A 7,711-nucleotide genomic window follows, 5' to 3' on the forward strand; every position below is an offset into this window, starting at 1 on the left:
AAAAAAAAGGTTCTGTAGCAAAACAAAAGAAACATCTAGGTATACTTCCAACAAAACCTGCAAAATCTCTATGAGGTTCACTACAAAACTCCGAAAAAAGTCTCAAGGAAAAACTAAACATTTGGAGACACATTCTATGGTCATGGATTGGAAGACTCAATCTGGCCCAGATATCTGTATATCTTCACTTGATAGACCAACACAGTCTTTATCAAAATCCTATCAACGCGGCCAGTGCTGTGGCATAGCATGTGCTGGCATTCCATATAGACGCTGCTTTGAGTCCCGGCTGCTCCTCTTCCAATCTAGGTCTCTACTATGGCCTGGGAAAGCAGTAGAAGATGGCCCAAGCGCTTGGGCCCCTACCATCCGTATGGGAGAATCGGATGAAGGTCAGGCCTCCTGGCTTCGGATCAGCACAGTTCCAGCTGTTGTGGCCAATTGGGGAGTGAACCAGCAGTTGGAAGACCTCTCTCTCTCTCTCTCTCTCTCTCTCTCTCTCTCTCTCTCTCTCTCTGCCTCTCCTTCTCTGTGTAACTCTTTGAAATAAATCTTTAAAAAAATCCTATCAAGATGTTTTAGAATTACCAAACTGATTTTAAAATGTGTGTGGGGATGAAGACACCCCGAAGATCCCACCGCCCATAATTGAAGATGAACACACTGGAGGACTGACGTGTCACAGCTGCCCTAACTTATGAGACAGCCAGTCATGGCAATGTGAGACTGGTGAGAGTGAGAATGGTAACCCCAGAAGAGACCTTCTCGAATACAGTTATGAGACCTTTGACAGGAAAGCAAAGTGATACAATGGAGAAAGTCTTCTTAAGAAAGGGCACCAGATTTGTGAAATCTCCATTCCAGGAGAGGGCAAAGGACTGTCCCCAAAGGCAGGTGGCTTTCAATGGAGACGCATGCCTGCAGGTCACCCTGCACATGGCTGGCCAGGGGAGGATGGTTCGAGGCCATAGGCACCAGGAAAGTCTCTAGGTGTGCGTTCCCATTAGTAACACTGTTTAGGCCATGCGCCTGGACAGGTGGACTGCCTGCACATCTCCGAGTACACTGCGGTCCACCCAGGAAGCCAGGGCAGAGCAGGGAGCACAGCACAGGCTTGACCTGGACAGGGGCTTTCCCATCCACTTTGCCTGCCCTGTAGCAACCTTGCCTGCAAGCCCATCATCGGGCTCACATCTTCCCCCAGATAAGAAGCAGAAGATGCAGGTGAAGACTTCAAAATATGGCCTTATGGTTCCCAGGAACAAGCGGACCAGCCTTGAGCACTGGAGAACAGGAGCAGGCTCAGGACTGGCCCATGGCTGTGGCTCCCCAGCCTGGAGAGATGAGTCATCAGCACAGTAGCCACTTGTCACCCTCTAGCTCATCAGCTTCTGGCCTCAGTGTGATTCTGCAAAAAGCACCCTGTGGGGACCAGCGATTCTGAGCCCTTGGGGTCCTGCCACTGACACAGCCATGGCTCATTCGAGAATGGAGTACAGAGTGGTCAACTCCAAACCAGACTCAACACCTAGAGAATCCTGGGCCTTCCAGACCCAGGGGAAAATGTTTACAGCCTAAGCAAGCCCCATTGGGATGACCCAGGTAGCTTCTGATGAACAGGGCCTAGTCACCTTTTGGAGGTCGTGGGGGTTGAGGAAGAGGCTACAAGTGTCTGGGACCCTTGGAGAACTGGGATGCTGTCTCTGCCCAAGACAGGGTTCTAGACTCCTTCCTTATGGAGCCTCCAGGCCAGGAGCCTCTGAGCCCAGGAGTCTCTTCTCCCAATATCAGGGGATACATTCTCCATGCTGATGACCCCTAGGTGGCAGCATGACCTGGAGAAGCTGAACCCACTGTGACAGCAGCCCAGGAGGCCTGAGCTGCTAGAGGGCATGTGGGCATCTGGCCAGCCAGGTGTGCCACCAGGACCACCTAGACATTCTGGGCTGCCTCCACCCGCTGGCATCCTGGTCTGTGATCAGAAGCGCCCTGGGGTCCTCTTGCAGGCTCAGGCCATGAGATGCTGGATTGTGAGATGGGGCAGGGGAGGATGGAAGGCAAAGAGGGAAGAAGAGCAGGAACCTGGTGCCCGCATACCCAGGACAGTGCACAGAGGTGATCATGGGCCTGGTCCCTTGGCTGGGCCCACACTCCTGAACTGTCCCAAAGGCCACATGTATCCAGCCATTGCTGCTCCTCCAGTCTTCCCCTGGTCCACGCTGGGCACAGGTCAATCTTAGGAAGTGATGGAGCACCCTGAGCTGGGTCTCTGATTGCAGCTGGTGGCTGTGGCACCTCCACCCTCTTGCAAGGGACTCAGGGACACTGTGTGGCAGCTCGGCTCCAGGGGTTACAAAAGCAAATACATTCTGAAATAAACAATTTAATATATAATAAACAAGGAGGCAGAAGTGGGCAGAAGTTCCCGGGTTCCCTCACGAAGGCAGGAGGGGTATGTGGCAGTCCACAGGAGCCTGGGTCCGTGTCCTAACTCATCTCCTGGCTCCTTGGCCGAGATGAGCCAGGGTGAGGCTGTTCAGGGAGGGGGAGAGGAGCTCCAGAAAGGAGCCTTGTCCGTCGTGGAGGCTGCCAGGCATAAAGAAGCTAGAGTTTGGCCGAGTTGAGCGAGGGGGAGAGGAGCTCCAGAGAGGAGCGTTGTCCATCGTGGAGGCTGCCAGGCATAAAGAAGCTAGAATTTGGCCGAGTTGAGCGAGGGGGAGAGGAGCTCCAGAGAGGAGCGTTGTCCATCGTGGAGGCTGCCAGGCATAAAGAAGCTAGAGTTTGGCCGAGTTGAGCGAGGGGGAGAGGAGCTCCAGAGAGGAGTGTTGTCCATCGTGGAGGCTGCCAGGCATAAAGAAGCTAGAGTTTGGCCGAGTTGAGCGAGGGGGAGAGGAGCTCCAGAGAGGAGCGTTGTCCATCGTGGAGGCTGCCAGGCATAAAGAAGCTAGAGTTTGGCCGAGTTGAGCTAGGGTGAGGCCTCAGGGAGGGGGAGAGGAGCTCCAGAGAGGAGCGTTGTCCATCGTGGAGGCTGCCAGGCATAAAGAAGCTAGAGTTTGGCCGAGTTGAGCGAGGGGGAGAGGAGCTCCAGAGAGGAGCCTTGTCCATCGTGGAGGCTGCCAGGCATAAAGAAGCTAGAGTTTGGCCGAGTTGAGCGAGGGGGAGAGGAGCTCCAGAGAGGAGCGTTGTCCATCGTGGAGGCTGCCAGGCATAAAGAAGCTAGAGTTTGGCCGAGATGAGCGAGGGGGAGAGGAGCTCCAGAGAGGAGCCTTGTCCATCTTGGAGGCTGCCAGGCATAAAGAAGCTAGAGTTTGGCCGAGTTGAGCGAGGGGGAGAGGAGCTCCAGAGAGGAGCGTTGTTCCTCGTGGAGGCTGCCAGGCATAAAGAAGCTAGAGTTTGGCCGAGTTGAGCGAGGGGGAGAGGAGCTCCAGAGAGGAGCGTTGTCCATCGTGGAGGCTGCCAGGCATAAAGAAGCTAGAGTTTGGCCGAGTTGAGCGAGGGGGAGAGGAGCTCCAGAGAGGAGCGTTGTCCATCGTGGAGGCTGCCAGGCATAAAGAAGCTAGAGTTTGGCCGAGTTGAGCGAGGGGGAGAGGAGCCCCAGAGAGGAGCGTTGTCCATCGTGGAGGCTGCCAGGCATAAAGAAGCTAGAGTTTGGCCGAGTTGAGCTAGGGTGAGGCCTCAGGGACGCGGGGAGGAGCTCCAGAGAGGAGCCTTGTCCATCAGGGTGGCTGCCAGGCATAGAGAAGCTAGATGCTGGCGGAGTTGAGCTAGGGTGAGCTCAGGGAGGGGGAGAGGAGCTCAAGAGAGGAGCCTTATCCATCGGGGAGGCCGCTGTGATTAGACAGGTTAGGCTTCTGGCCCGTCTGAGCTGGACACCTGCTGCGCTCTTCTTCCCCTCCAGGTGCCCACACATATCCAGCTGCTCCATGGAGTGGGCAGCAAGGAGGCCTTGAGCCAGGGAGGGCACGCAGGGCTGGTCTGCCAGCGCAGGGCTGGCTCCTGCAGGCTCCAGCCCATGACTGTCCCCAGAGTGCATGGGGCTCCCATGCAGGGAGGGTGTCTTCAGCCCTGCTCCCAGGGCTGGCACAGCCTGCATGGGCCCGGGTTCCAGGGGCTCCGAGGCAGGTGGAGGAGGGGCCCTGAGACCCTGCTGGCCGCCCAGCTCCAGGGGCCAGAAATCAGCGCCTCTGACAGGCAGGCTGAGATTTGGGAGGCCCCCCCATCGGGACAGGTCTCCCCTGCTCTGCAGGCTCTGTGGGGCCGAGAGGCCCGGGCCACACAGAGACTCTGAGGACTTCACAGACAGGGCTGGGGACGAGGGCTCCGGGGAGGCGCCCTCTTCACGGCCTCCCTCCTCGTCCTCTTCAAAAATTGTCTCGGGCAGGACGAATCTCAGGTCCCGCAGCAGCTTTGGCCAGGGAGACGCAGGGCACTCAGCAGCCAGGTCTTCCTCCTCCTCTTCCTGCTCTTCCTGCTCCTCCAGGCAGCTGGAGTACTCCTCGTCCTCGTTGTCAGAGTCGTCGTTGAAGGTCACGTGGAGTTGGTTCAGGGAAGTCCAGCGCCGGAGGGGGCCTGGCTCGTCCAGCCAGGAGCACTGGGGGCCCGAGAGGCGGGTGGCGCCCCCTGACCCTGAGGCACCCGCGGAGGAGCCCTGGCCGCGGGGCTGGGTGCTGCTCTCGCCACCACTGCCCTTCTCCTCCTTGGTGTCTTGCTTGGAGTCGGGCTGGACGGCAGATCCGAGAGGACCGGTCTCCTCGGGGACAGAAGCTGAAGCCCCCGCTGGCTCCTGGGGAGCTGCAGCAGCGGGGTGGCAGCCTTTGCTCACCTCAGCGATGCTCTTGCGCTTGAGGGACACTGGCGGGGGAGCGCGCTCCTGAGAGCCAGGCGGCACCTGCAGGGCCGGGCTGCCATCTTCCGTTGGTTTTTCTGGAAAAAGGACAGATGGGTTTTGTTTCTCCACAGCCACTATCTGGCCTGCAGGGTGCCTGCCCTGACCTGACCCTTGGGGTCCCCATCGCTCGGTGTGACGCTCAGGACACCTCCAGCCTGCTGGCCGCAGAAGGAATGGTGCATGCAGCCTGGGCCATGGGAGTGCCGGGGACACCTCTGGTTCTTCCCTCAAAGCTGGCCAGGCCTTGACCTCCCCGCCTCACTCTCTCATCTGGAGACCGCTGGCACCGACTCAGGACCCCATCACCTACCCCACCTGAAATCCTGGGCCCTAACAGTGCATTGGCTGAGTTAACCGCATCTGAGTCCCTCCTGAATTGTAGGAAGGGAACTAAGCCTAAGATGATGAGGATGAGAGCTGGGGCTGTGGGGCAGACACGGAGTCTGGTTCAGGCCCTCAGGGACAAGGAAAATGGTTTCTAAAGAGAAAGGCCACTGTCCCTTTCCCGGTGAGACTGGGCTGTCATTCTTCTGTCCCACGAGCACCTAGGGGAGGCAGCACCTGGAAGCACAGTGGGGCCTTCCCAGTGCCTGAACAGCCTGCCCCTGGGTCCCCACTGCCAGCCTCTAGAGCAGGGAAAAACCCATCTCTGCTCTGCATGGGGACCCAGGCGCTCAGGTCCTTGATGGAACAGGGACGAGCACGGGAACCCCTCCCAACCAGAGGCCAGAGGCCTGTGCTGCTCTGGGTCCCACTGACTGCTGGCCCGAGGCTAGGACTGCAGAGCCCACACTCAGCTGCACTTGGGTTCTGCCGCAGGGGCCCCCAGCGCCTTCCTGTACGCCCACCCTGCTCACAGGAGTGGACTCGGCCCCCACAACTGGGCTCAGGGCACCTGGGCCTTCCAGGGGTCCTCAGATGGCCGAAAGGGATCCAGTGCCGGCTGGGCCACCCGGCAGGAGGATCCAGGGATGCTGCCCAAGGCCCTGCGAGGCCATGCTGTCAGAGCTTCTGAAAGCAGAACTGCTGAGCCCGGGTAGGACAAGGAGGACTAGGAAGAGGGGAGGCCCTGGGCGGGGCTGCCACTCCCACTACTGACTCCCCCAAGGGAGCATGGGAGGGGGCCGTGTGCTGGACTCACCTTCGGGAGGCAGGAGGCACTGGAGCTTCCCCAGCTCACGCATGGAGGCCCGCAGCTGCCTGATGACCGCATCCTCGCTCAGTGACCAGGCCTGCTTCAGGGTCACCTGCAGGAACTCCCGGATGTGGTCCCTGGACATCTTCATGAGGCGCTCTAGATGTGGGGGCGGGCATCAGGCTAGGAGGAGCCCTAGGGATGGTGCAGCCACCATGGCTGCTCCAACCCTTGTTCCTGTTCCACCCCTGACCCTGGCCCTGTCCCCCACTTGCTGGCCCTGAGGCTCAGCCTCAGCTTGGACCACCCTCAGCAGGACAGGGCCTGCCTGGTGTGCACAGCAGGCTCCCTCCTGTGTCTGCTGGGGCTGGGGGAGCTCAGCCCTGCTCAGAGTCACAGGACACCAGGTCAAGAGAGCCAGGCACTGGGGAAGGAGCACAAGCAGGAACTCTGGATGTGGTCCCGGGGCATCTTCAACACGGGCTCTAGACATGGGGGTGGGTGTCAGGCTGGGAGGTGCCATTTTTGGGGATTGGGGATGAAACAGGATTCGCAATGCTCTCTAAGCTGGCCAAGAACTCAGAAAACTCGTCCCTCCCCTAGGTTCTGCTCACCCGGGCCAAGCATGGGACCCCCCAACTCCTCCCTCCCCAGCACCATGGCCTCTGTGGGCCCTGAGGACTTACTTCGATGGACCTTGAGGACGGTATACGCCATGGTGGTAAGTACGTGCGTGCCCTCAAGGAGGTAGATGTCCCACATCCTAAGTGCCAGGGGGAACGGCACCTGGGGGACAGAGGCATTGGAGGACCCCGCGCGTCAGGGCCTCAGCAGGGCCCACAGTGGGTGGGTGTGCAGTGTCATAGGGCGTCCTAGCTATGTCCTAGAAGCCCAGAGAGAAAGAGCACCAAGGCCTATCCAGGACCCTGGGGCCACCCAGACTGCTCTGCACACTTTGGAAGCCACACTGGAGATGCCAGACACCCCAGGGACCTGGGGGATGGGTCAGCCCTTGGGCTGTGCTGAAACCAGCCTGTGGCACCCAGGGACTATGGATGTCCTGCCTCTCACTGTAGGGCTCTGGCCTTTGCCAGGCTCTCAGGATGGGTCCTGGTGGGACCTGTCCCCTCCTTGCTGGCCCTGAGGCTCAGCCTCAGCTTAGACCACCCTCAGCAAGGCAGGGCCTGCCTGGTCTTCACAGCAGGCTCCCTCCTGTGTCTGCTGGGGTTGGGGGAGCTCAGAGTCACAGGCCACCAGGACAAGAGAGCCAGGCACTGGGGCAGGAGCTTTCCTGGGAAGGGGTCTCCAGGGCACTTACCGCATCCAGGAAGCCCTGGTTGTACCAGTGGGTGGTGTAGTCCTCCAGGCACACACCCTCCTTCTCCTAAGAAGAGTCAGAGGGGGCTCAGGGCTCAGGGCCCAGGGCCCAGGGCCCAGGCCTGACTCCCTCTCATCTGAGCCCTGTGGCAGAGCCCCTGGGTGCAGGAAGCCCAGCAGCAGGTGCATCCCCTCTCCCAGCCATGCAGGTTCCTGAAGGGACACAGGTCCCTCAGTCCACTCTGCCCTGGGGGCAGCGTCTCCCTGCAATCTATGCAAACTCTGGGGGACCAAGTGCTGGAAAACAAACCAACACCCAAGCTTGCGCGGACCCCAGTGGCCAAGGAAAGCCACTGTGGCGAGGATGTAGC

Source organism: Lepus europaeus, chromosome 17, assembly GCF_033115175.1.
Source record: "Lepus europaeus isolate LE1 chromosome 17, mLepTim1.pri, whole genome shotgun sequence".
NCBI classification, from domain to species: Eukaryota; Metazoa; Chordata; class Mammalia; order Lagomorpha; family Leporidae; genus Lepus; species Lepus europaeus.